The 13176-nt window shown below is 43.6% G+C and overlaps 1 protein-coding gene across 4 annotated transcripts in view; it reads left to right on the forward strand.

Annotated features, from left to right (window-relative positions):
• Positions 1-9770: 9770 nt before the first annotated feature.
• Positions 9771-13176, forward strand: part of LOC138958331 (epigen-like) — a 14467-nt gene continuing 11061 nt past the window's right edge. For 2 of the 4 annotated variants that reach the window (XM_070329443.1, XM_070329442.1), the window contains exon 1: positions 9771-10368. The gene's annotated coding sequence lies outside the window, so the exon portion shown is untranslated. Of the gene's footprint in view, positions 10381-13176 lie in introns of all 4 variants that reach the window. The other 2 variants (XM_070329444.1, XM_070329446.1) reach the window with 2 other exon arrangements.

Genomic DNA, 13176 nt, shown 5'->3' on the forward strand with positions numbered 1-13176 from the left:
GCTTATTGATTTCATTTTATCTAACTATTTATTCATTTATGTATATACTTATTTATTTTATTGATTGATTGATTGATTGATTGATTGATTGATTTATTAATTTTGGCAGAGTCAAAGCCAGTTTGATCCTGTCTGCCTAGTTCACATTAGTCAACAGTGTTCTGTCGAGACTGCATACATGTGCATTCACTTAAACACAAGCACACACATTTCCTTGCGAACCGCTGCTTACGAGGAATACAGGATGTTCCTTCTGGAATGCGGATATTAACCAGAAACAAAAGTGTTTGATAGAAACGTAGAATGTTCAACTTTGCCTGCAGGTGGAGATTAATCTTAATTGTCATGATTGTGTGTGAGGGTCGCACTGGATTTAAAAACCAATCAGTAATATACGAAATCAGCATTTGAGCAAACGGGTCCGCTCTCGAACAAAGCAGCAATTAACGCTGACAACAACAACGCTGACAACAACAACAACAACAACAAAAACGCTGACAACAACAACAACTACAATAACAACAACAAAAACGCTGACAACAACAACAACTACAATAACAACAACAACAACGCTGACAACAACAACGCTGACAACAACAACAACTACAACAACAACTACAACAACGCTGACAACAACAACAACACTGACAACAACTACAATAACAACAACAACGCTGACAACAACAACTACAACAATGCTGACAACAACAACTACAATAACAACAACAAAAACGCTGACAACAACAACTACAATAACAACAACAACAACGCTGACAACAACAACAACAACTCTGACAACAACAACAACAACGCTGACAACAACAACAACGCTGACAACAACTACAATAACAACAACAACGCTGACAACAACAACAACAACAACAACGATGACAACAACTACTACAATAACAACCACAACGCTGACAACAACAATAACAAGAAATTCCTCCGAGGTAGGAAAAACACCCCCGTCCTTACCATTCTCACTGCCACCAACTGAGAAGGTTATTTCCCTTTGACCATTAATATGTCCCTCTATAAGTCCTTGTAGAATCTTAATCCACCAATAACTCCCTAACCGTGTGTTTGACTGGTCCCAATTTTTGTAAGGACCGTCTCAGGAATGTATAGAACCTGTTCACCAAGTTTGGTGACGATCGGTCCGTTCATTCTTGAGATCTATATGCGCACACAAACACACAAACAAACACATCGACCGAATCCTATACACACCCCTATACCGGGGGTGTAACAACAACGCTGACAACAACAACTACAACAATGCTGACAACAACAAAGCTGACAACAACAACAACAACTACAACAACGCTGACAACAACAACAACAACAACAACAACTACAACAACAACTACAGCAACAACTTGACAACAGCAAAAAACAACAACATATCAAACAAAAGAAGCAGCAGCAACGACAGTAAGTACAACAAGTTGTAATATTTACATCAGCAAGAAAACCTGTTGATTGCAGTAGAAACCCTTTCTGTTGTTGAACAACGTACGATCACATGGTCATGTCCGGTGTAATGGCCTGGCCAAATCGGAAATAGTGAGCCGAATCGTTTCTACAGGAACTACTGTTTTGTGTGGTGTGTTGTGTGTGTGTGTGTGTGTGTGTGTGCGTGTGTGTTTTGTGTGTCGCTGCAACGATAGCTTACCCTGGTATGTCTGGAGTAGAGCAAGAAACAAAGATTAGTCCCACGTTCGCACTGTACTTTCAGAAGCAAAACACTGAACTTCGATTCGCTCTTACGTTTCATGATATTGAGGATTGCAGTTTCCCTCTCACACACAATATTCCAAAATAATAAATAGTCAAACAGGGGCCAAAAAACAGTTTGCACCAAGAGTTCAACTTTTTATCTATCCAAAACAGTAAAAAAAATTATATGAACATTCGTATTTCCAAGATGATTGGCGTTCCAAGACGCTATATCCTAAAAACCCCAAAACATGCTTTTACAACTTCAGTGCATAATAACTGCCCAAAGGTGCTGTTTAAAGCAACCATTGATAATAATTTTTAACATACTCCTTGAACACATTAATAAAAACGGTTAACTTGCAAATAAAGGGACAGTATTGATCAGAACAATGGTAAGATAAAGGACGCTACTTATATTTTGTACATTTTTTATCTTTATCGTTTCCTGTAGACCTCAGAAGTTCTAACCAGCTTAAGAAATCATTCTAAAATCGAAAAACAAACATCTATACAGTTTGTACGCAAAGTAGATTGATATTTGACACAGTCACACAGACATACGTGGGCTATGGGGCAACCCTACCCCCTAAATTTGAAAACGGGGTCAATTTCTTAACTGCATGCATTCAGCAAAACAATCCCTAAAAATTTATTTTTTTCACAAATGAACTTATGACTTTAGAAAAGCATTCAAAAATGCATATATACAACGCTTTTTCTTTGGTCCCAATTCAAGGGGGTGTGCTATTCTCAGGTAACACTGTGAACGCTCAAATGAGACTTGGTCACATGTCAAAATAGTAATCCCCCCTGTTGTTCATGGTTCGTTGGTGGGATTTTTTTTTATCTGAGCCATTGGCAAGCATGAAATGTCATCAACATTAGGAAAGACATAGTATCTCCCATTGTCTTTTGCGCGCAAACACTTCACACAGATCTCCTCTCGATCTGGCCCATCGGGGAAATGGGTTGACTTGGGGATGATCACCGCCCTGTATCTCTCCACCTTTCCATCCATGCTGACAAAGTCAGCGGTCACAAAGTCCCCAACTTGAATGTCTCACTGTGGGACAAAGAACCTGGTTTTCACGACTGGCACCACGCGGCATCCAGTGGCGTGTTGTGGGTAGACGTCCATTGATTTTGATAATAATTTTTATATTTTTAATTTTCAGACCTTGTTTTTAATCCGAATATAACATATTTATATGTTTTTGGAATCAGGAAATGATGAAGAATAAGATGAACGTACATTTAGATCGTTTTATAAAAAAATAATTTTAATTACAATTTTCAGATTTTTAATGACCAAAGTCATAAACTAATATTTACGCCACCAAGCTGAAATGCAATACCGAAGTCCGGCCTTTGTCGAAGATTGCTTGGCCAAAATTTCAATCAATTTGATTGAAAAATGAGGGTGTGACAGTGCCGTCTCAACTTTTAAAAAAAAGCCGAATATGACGTCATGAAAGACATTTATCGAAAAACTGAAAAAAACGTCCGGGGATATCATACCCAGTAACTCTCATGTCAAATTTCATAAAGATCGGTCCAGTAGTTTACTCTCAATCGCTCTACACACACACACGCACACACACACACACACACACACACACTCACACACACACACACAGACACACATACACCACGACCCTCGTCTCGATTCCCCCTCTATGTTAAACATTTAGTCAAAACTTGACTAAATGTAAAAAGAAAAAAAAAATTCAAAAAAATGGGATAGCGGCGAAACGGGATTGCGCCAAAATGGGATGCGGTAGTAAAATGACGCTTGGCTTGTTAAATGTCGCCAAAATGGGACGGCGGCAAAACGGGATTGCACGTAAATGGGATATTGCGCGAATTATAAACGAAGGAGTAGGCCGTAAGTTTCTCGTACGAGATGTTTACTGGGAGTAAATATTTGGGGAGTAAAAATTTAGTTCCTTGTGAGTTCTTTTTTCGTACAAGATTTTTACTGGAAGTTTACTCCGTCCGAGTCAATTTTTCGTGGAGTAAAAATTTTGTGTTACACCGGTTCATGACCGTTGTGGTAACGAGCGCACATTGTTGTCTCTATATATTGTGTTCCTACGAATCGAAAGTACGATCGCCAAGCCAGTCTGTCATTGAAGGCAACGTTCGATATTTCCGTCTGTCAGCGTTGCCAACGTTCGACAGATTTTACTACTGTTACTCACAAACTTTCAATTTACACAATGAAATGCCAATAACATGTACACACAAGAATGGGAGACGAAGGGAAAACCTACTAGCGATTGAAATTATGCAAACGAACTCACAAATCCCTCACTTTCCGAATCCAAACGCTGCAAATCCGTATGCGTGCGTCGCTGTGCCGAACGTTGGGTTGACGAACGTTGCTGACAGACGCAACAAAACTTGATCAAAAGGCACTAAAAACGATTAAATGTTTTACTCACTGGGTATCGCATTCCTCTTTTTCTTCCTGCAGACGATATGAAGCGGTTGAAACGTCGTTTCCGATTAAAGGCTCGGTTATTTCCGTTAAAAACGAAGTTTGCCGAACGTGTGATTCAGTCTACAGACACCGGTCGGATCACAACAAAAATGTTCATTCTTTGCGATTTTGTGATACTGTTGATGATACACCTGCTTTCCAGTGAAGAACATCAATAAAATGATGTTCACAAGCAAGAATAACAGACAAAAGCACGCGATGTGTAAAATTAGGCTTTGCTTTGCAAACAAAGCACGTGTTTTTTTTACTGACAGACACTTTCGGTGGTGATTGAAAATTTTTCCAGAAACGGTTTTATGCTCCCATTTGATATTGTTTCCCTATTTTCTCTAGTCAGAGACTAACCTTGTGTATTAATTGAATTAATAACCCCATTATCATAAGTTTTGTGTGTTATTTTTGTGTCTGTTGAATCACACTTTGAGATGGGGTCATGTGACAGAAGGAAATGGTGTCTGTCAGGATTCACACGTTCGCTTCGAAAAACGCGCTCAAATAATTGCTCAAACACAAACATTTTAGCTTTTATTTATTTTTTTGTATTGCAAATACCATACTTACTCATGCCAAGCAGAAAAAATGATGAAAATCAACACAGTAAGCAAATAATTTGAAGGCAAAGTTTACACACATCAAAGAGTCTGATTACCGTGAAACCTGCGTTATGATATACCCACGCAACAATTGCACATGACAGAGCGCTGAGACACCCACAGAACAACTTAACCTATTGACCTTAATGTTTTATCACAGATTTGCCACCTGCGGAATGTACACTGCAATCGTGCGAGCACAGACGCAGGTGTATCAGTCTACCGTGAGAAAAGGCGTAATGAAAACATCGTTAGAATGATGGTCAATAAATCACGTTGCAGTTACGTGTTTGATTACCGTCAGTGTCTGAATTGTACATGTCAGTTTGCAGCCCTTTATAGCTTTATACAGGTGCCAATTTCCCTTTGGAAATGAATCAGCAGGTCAGTAGGCCTACGTTTTCCTGTTGTTGTTGTTTTTTTAACTTGTTCTTTGACACTGATGTTGTACACATTCATTAAACAGACAGACTCTGCATCGATACACTACTTGTATATCCGGAAATGAATCACGATCATTAAAGAGTTACGGAACCGTGTTTAGGTAAAAAGTGAATATCGTGAATCACGAGGCTTTGCAACACTTCCCCGGAAATCGGCGTATGCTGCCTAAATGGCGGGGTAAAAACGGTCATACACGTAAAAATCCACTCGTGCTAAAAACATGAGTGAACGTGGGAGTCTAAGCCCATGAACGAAGAAAGAAAGAACTTTGCAACATGCACCCACACATTCATATAAGGCCCACAAGAATATAGCGCCATTCGTGAGACACACAACAATTAAGTTATGTGCGCACAGTCACGGACAGCCCGACAGCTAGCCAGCCAGCCAGCCAGCCAGCCAGCCAGCCAGCTAGACAGAAAGACTCAGACACACCAACGCACTCACGCACGCACGCACACACACACACACACGCACGCACGCACACACATTCACACACACATACACACACACACACACGCACGCAAGCACACACACACACATTGACACACACAAGACAACCCGTCCCACCCTGCCACAACCACCCCTTTCCCCGCCCACCCTATCCTCCTCTCTGCGCACATCACCCACACACCCACCACACACATACACCCCCACCCCTCACACACCCACCACACACATACACCCCATCACCCACACACCCACCACACACATACACCCCATCACCCACACACCCACCACACACATACACCCCACCCCTCACACACCCACCACACACATACACCCCATCACCCACACACCCACCACACACATACACCCCATCACCCACACACCCACCACACACATACACCCCACCCCTCACACACCCACCACACACATACACCCCATCACCCACACACCCACCACACACATACACCCCACCCCTCACACACCCACCACACACATACACCCCATCACCCACACACCCACCACACACATACACCCCATCACCCACACACCCACCACACACATACACCCCACCCCTCACACACCCACCACACACATACACCCCATCACCCACACACCCACCACACACATACACCCCACCCCTCACACACCCACCACACACATACACCCCATCACCCACACACCCACCACACACATACACCCCATCACCCACACACCCACCACACACATACACCCCACCCCTCACACACCCACCACACACATACACCCCATCACCCACACACCCACCACACACATACACCCCACCCCTCACACACCCACCACACACATACACCCCATCACCCACACACCCACCACACACATACACCCCATCACCCACACACCCACCACACACATACACCCCACCCCTCACACACCCACCACACACATACACCCCATCACCCACACACCCACCACACACATACACCCCATCACCCACACACCCACCACACACATACACCCCACCCCTCACACACCCACCACACACATACACCCCATCACCCACACACCCACCACACACATACACCCCCACCCCTCACACACCCACACTTGTCGACCATTGATCTTTAAAAAGAGGCGACACTAACAACTCTTCTCAGTTATTCATTTCAGAGGCGTCTTATCGTCGTGTACACGGCACACGTGTTGCATTGTCTGCGAGCAAGGCCTTTATTCCAGGTGTGTTCTGGAATCGGTGTGGAAGGCGCCAGGACTGACTTGAAAAGTCAGTGCATTCCTCATGGTCAAAGTGCAACGTGGATTGCATGTGAGTTAGGAGGTTTAAAAGGCTTTGCCGGTGTGTCCGAGTTTGTGTGTATGTATATATGTGTCGGTATATGTGCGGCTTTCTATGACCCTGGTGACCGGCTGTGCGTGCATAATTTATGCGTGCTTGCATGGTGGCTAAACTGACTCCTGCACTTTTCTTATCAGTATCGTGCTTGTAAAAGCCATATAAAACGAAGGACATGATTAACCAAAACTGTGTTCACAGAGCAGGCTTCAAATCTTAATTAGTGGTGGGTGTTTTTTTTTAAAGCTAAAAGAGTTTTAGAGGCACGTTTCATGAAGAAAATAAACGTACTAACAATCGGTTAGGAATAGATCTTGAACAAAAGTGTGAGATAGTTGCAGTAATTGTTGCTGCTCTGAACTTTACTTTTGTACCGTATCATCGAAATGTCACTATTGCAACCAAAGTAAATCCCTGCTACCGGTGAAATTCTACCGCCAAGCCGGCCTGTCAATCAAAAAGCTCTACCCCCACATAAGCATTCAAGTGGTTTAGCTTATCGACTTTTTGGACAGGTTGTTGTTTCTCCTCGGAGTGAACAACGCAACAGGCCCGTGTAGCTTATACGTTGCACCGTCTCACACCAGTGATTTAGCCTCCAACAGATTGCTATTATTAGGCCAGCGGTTCAGGATTCACTACTGGTGTGATTTGCCATTTACCCCGCACAGAGTCCACGAGCATACCTCAGTTCAGCCTTCACATTGCACCACATGCAATCACATGATCTTACCGGTGATTTATAGCTCGACGTTGACTAGAATTACGTGAGTAGTGTAGTGTACCCTGTTGTGTGAATGAACAGACCTAGCTGTCGCCTATACGTTGTGCGTATGACAGTGTTACAGGCCTACACGCCAGTGGTTTCGCTTTCTTTCTGTTTTGATCATACATCCATAATGTATAATGCCTCGCCGAATGAATGGACGTACCTGAGAATGTGGACTGTATCCGCACGTGTGATATTATATGTCTACATGTTGGCGTTAACACGCCAGTGGTGTAGCTTGTCTGGCTGTTTTGCTTTATCATTCACTTCGCGTCACTGCGTACCTGCAGCCTATACATTGCCATATCAGCGTTATACATAGATATACACGTCCATTGTTTAAGCGTTATGTGTGTTTTTTTGTGTTTCCAAATGCCTCACTGAGTTATGCCCATACACTGTACACAAACCATTGATTCTGACTTTCCCCACTATACAATTACTGGCTGAGCTTTTTAGCTGTTTCGATGTGCCTTTTGGCAGTGCCATGTGAAAGAACATACCAACAGTCTATATGTAACCGAGTGCCGTAACACTACGATAACCTCGGGAGGCGAAGTGCAATCAAACAGGATTGAAAATGTTAGGGCTAATTTCTTAGCCCTATAAAAACTGTTATGCAAACCCGAAGGTTTCCATGAACATACAGACAATCGGAAACCACCAGACCCCATCACAAACAGAATTCCACAATCCACCGGTGTTGACTTAAAGGCCAACAACTCGGGTGCAGAGTCTGCTGTGAAAGGAGCGGTAGTCTCCCCTGTCACATATACACTGCTAGGGAACAGTGGAAACCCTTTTTTACCAAAACTTCCTAACTCTGAGAAAGTCAGGTCGCACAAAAGAGGAAGAGTCATTAAATGGGGGTAGATTTGAAGAGGCCGGTTACGATAAGGAAATCTGATCAAGCAATGGATTGAGGAAGTCTTCAAACAGGTGGGTCTTTAAAGGGAGGTTCCACTGTACCGGTGATTTAGGGGGGCCCGGGTAGCTCAGGTGGTAGAGCACAGGACTTGTGATCGAGAGGTCGCTGGTTCGAATCCGGGCTGTGACGGACACGGGTCAACTTTATGTGCAGACCCACAGAGACGGTATCCATCTCCCACCCCCGTGTCACCTCAAAAGCACGTTAAAGATCTTGGTCATTCTACCATAAGTGCAGATGGCTGATACCACCTAAACACGCAAAAAGCCGTGAGGGCGTAAAACTCGAATCGTATAAACCAATTCATGTCCAATATAGGCAATTAAGATCTGACGGACAATAAGCCCCTTAAAATTTACTTCTTTTTTTTTACCGGTGATTTAGGCCCAACACGCCCGTGGTTTAGCTTGTCCTGCTGTTTTGATTTGGCATGTAGTTCGCCAGAGAACATACAATTCGCTTGTAAAAAATACCAGGCTTTGCATGCAATCACATCGGTTTTCTACATAGGCTTACATGTTGGCTGCATTACCACTGGTTTAGCTTATCCACCTTCTCTGACTTGCCAGTTTTGCTGCACCCAGTGAATGAACATACCCATTGCACTTTACAACGGCGATTTAGGCCCAGACGGCAGTCGATTAGCTTGCCCGCCGGCCGGTTTCCATTTCCCCTTTACGTCTCAACTTGAATGAACACACCTGTAACCTGTATAACTGTCTACAAACCCCGCAGTGGTTTAGCTATAATCGGATGTTTTGATTTGCTATTTTTGTCGCACTGACTGAATGGACTTACCTGTAGGCTAAACACTACAACCATACCAGTGGTATAGGCCCACAAACCCCGCAGTGGTTTAGCTAATTGGATGTTTTGATTTGCTATTTTTGTCGCACTGACTGAATGGGCATACATGTAGGCTAAACACTACAACCATACTAGTGGTATAGGCCCACAAACCCCGCAGTGGTTTAGCTAATTGGATGTTTTGATTTGCTATTTTTGTCGCACTGACTGAATGGGCATACATGTAGGCTGAACACTACAACCATACTAGTGGTAGCCTATAGGCCCACAAACCCCGCAGTGGTTTAGCTTATCGGCAGTTTTGATTTGCTATTTTTGTCGCACTGACTGAATGGACATTAGGCTAAACACTACAACCACACCAGTGCTCTGGGCCTACATACAGCAGTACACGCTGCACTCATACCGATGACTTTTTTTGGAACTATACACGTGGGCTGTAGGTGCGATAAACCCAAAACCGTACCTGGCACGTTTTTGACCTTTGCGTCGTAGGATCAACCGCAAATATGCAAGCGGGTTATATCTAATGATATCACCCACGAGCGTAGGACTATCCTGTTCCGGTTTTCCTGCCATCTCAAACCGGACTATCCACTGCGATAAACAGAGCACGACTGTGTCTCTTGACTCTTTCGAGGTGAGGAAATACTGTGCGTTTTGGGGTGTGTTTCAGTGTAAATTCATCATTTTTCCTGGTGTTGAGACTTTTAACCCCCCTCGTCAGTTTAGCTCGGAACGATTATCTCCGTGTCTCGTCAGTGTTTGCTGTCTACGCGGTGCAAATTGTGTGTTTGCTGAATGATAGCCAGCGATCTCGAGGTTTGTGGAGCGGTTAGTAAAACCAGAGACATATGGTGTTTGGGTCGATAATTTGAAACGGGTTCAATGTGTGCCGGCTACCTTCTGCATACAAGGCTGTTCGTGGTGTGCGGTTCAGCCGGTATGCCGGTGTGTGTGTGTGTGTAGCGGGGGGGGGGGGGAGGGGGGGGGAGAGACTGAGACTGCGGAATTACTTGTCAATTTAATTTCAAGCAACCTCACGTTATTGCCGTGTTTATGACACTGACCTAAATGTGTGACAGTAAGCGTTGGAGAATATGGATGACGCATGTACTGATTTCTGGAGAATTATGGAGGTGTTTTGATGTCTCACTAACAGTTAACTGGGCCACAGTGAGCCGTATGCGATAGCCTACATTAATTACGCATAATTATTTTGAATTCTTGTGTTCTGGAGAATAATGGGGGTGTTTTGATGTCTCACTAGCAACTAACAGTGCCACTGTGAGTTTGTTGAATGACGCATGTTTTGAATTCGTAACGATATCCGAGTATGTTGATGAAGCTGTGTTCTTGTGAGTCCCATAACTTGAGAAACTAAATGTGCTGCAGTGTGTGTTTAATATACATTTTGAATTGCGTGTCTGGCTGGTTTCGCTCATACGGTTTGATAAAGACTATCTATGGATGAGAGAAATGCAAACAGCCACTTTTGAGCACGCGTTGTGCTCACTCATTTGGGAAACCAGTAGCTCGGTTGATAGACTGAGCACTGTCCTGTGATCAGTCCTAGAGTCGCAGGTTCGAATCTGGGGCGGGACGGAAACGAGTCAACTATATGTGCAGACTCAGAGACGGTACGGTATCCATGTTCCACCCCCGTGTCACCACTGTGGAACGTAAAAGACCTCGGTCATTCTGCCCGTAATGCAGGTGGCTGACTCATACACCTGGGTAGTGTGACTCTGTTGTTGCTACACCTGGGTAGCGTGACTCTGTTGTTGTTAGCTTTCCACTAGGAGGAAGTGACCCGAATTTCCCAGCGATGGGGCAAAAACGTAACGAAAATGATTTTGTAAGACTCCCTATTTTAGACTTATTTTGACCTTGAAGTAAACAAATTTCCTATTAGTAATTTGTAAACTCTTAAATAACCTCAAAATCATGTCACAATCATGAACTACGGTTTTGGAGAATAACCACCAGCGGTCGTCAGTTTGGAATTGTGAAAAGTGTGAAAGAAATGGGAACATCATAGTGGTTCACACTAGCCATTTTATCAACAAGTCAAGGTGAAGATAATCAATAATGAGGCTTATATCGCGCGTATTCCGTGGGTACAGTAAACTGTTCTAAGCGCAGGGATTTTTATTTTTTAATTTTTTAATTTTTAATTTTTTTTTTATTTTATGCAATTTATATCGCGCACATATTCAAGGCGCAGGGATTTACGCCACATGTGTTTAATGAGCCATGGTTCGATGCATGGCTGTGATATATTTAATATTATGTTGAGTAACTTCACGCATCACGGTCCGATTGGGATAACATAACATCAACTGCTTGTTCTCTTTCACCTACAGTGATCACAACACGTAATGCTTACTCGGACTTTGTTACTCAATCTGTATTAGTCACCTTGGTTTCCGCTCTGTGAACAGATTGACTAGCAGTCCCAATTATTACATTATTACAGTGGACGTCCCCCCCACCCACCCCCCCCCCCCCCCCCCCCCCCCACCCCCCTTGAAAAGCTCGACAAATCTGAGACAATTAGGTTTTGAACAGGAAATTGTCTTGAAATTGAGGTAGCTCACAGAGGTTTTGAAAGGAAACCTTCTTGTTCTTGTTCCTGTTCTTGTTCTTCTTCTTCTTCTTCCTCGTTCGCTAACAGGAAATCTAAGTTAGCTAGTTCTTCAAAGGGGAGAAGTCTTAGGCCTAAAAAAAAAAATAGGTCTGTTTACGGTAACCCGACCTACCCTATTTTTTGGGGCCGACCCTATAACTTTTTATTACATTTGTCAAAAAAATACCCCCAAAAACAAGTAAACGAGTGCAGAAAACGCAATGAAAGCGAAAGCGCCCGAGTCGCACACTTATTTCCCTGTCAAGTAGGTTTAATTTGTACACATTAGAAACAAAAGTTTAAAAAAAAAAAGTGATTGCCTACCTTCCTACCCTATTTTTTTAGGCTATGTTACCGTAACCACACCTATTATTTTTTTTGGCCTTACAACGGGGGGGGGGGGGGGGGGCCGGGTGCTTCTGAAGGAGGTTTCACCGTGTACTCACGTTTTACCAAAGCCGCTAGAACCGTGACACTTTGTGGATTAACTGTGTAACTTTGACCAAAGCCGCTAGAACCGTGACACTTTGTGGATTAACTGTGTAACTTCATCATTTAGGGCACACGACCCACCTTGCAATGCACACGACGACTTCACCCACATTTCATTCTGCTTGAGGAGTAAGGGTAAAAAAAAACACCTGTAAAAACCACTATACTCTTTGCCACAGATAACGTCACCCTATCAAGTAATTCGGCCGCTCAGGCGGATAGACCCACGCATTTGTTGCAACGCGTTAATTCAAGTTATGTGCGGAATCAAAGGTAGTTCAAAAGGCTAGCTAGCAACGGCAGGTGGGCCGACGATACCTCCGCAGACACATTCATCTTTGCCAAACCTTTTTACCGACCCGTGTGATGCGACTGTGAACGAAATGCCAGACCCGCTGCAGACAGTGTGCACAGTGCAATCACATTCGGGCCAGCACGTGAACACCGCTACATCATTTGGAAACCAAGCTCTGGTCAGATTCAGGGTTACCTCAGTCGCTAACTAGAAT

The sequence above is a fragment of the Littorina saxatilis genome, linkage group LG2, assembly GCF_037325665.1.
Source record: "Littorina saxatilis isolate snail1 linkage group LG2, US_GU_Lsax_2.0, whole genome shotgun sequence".
Lineage (NCBI taxonomy): Eukaryota > Metazoa > Mollusca > Gastropoda > Littorinimorpha > Littorinidae > Littorina > Littorina saxatilis.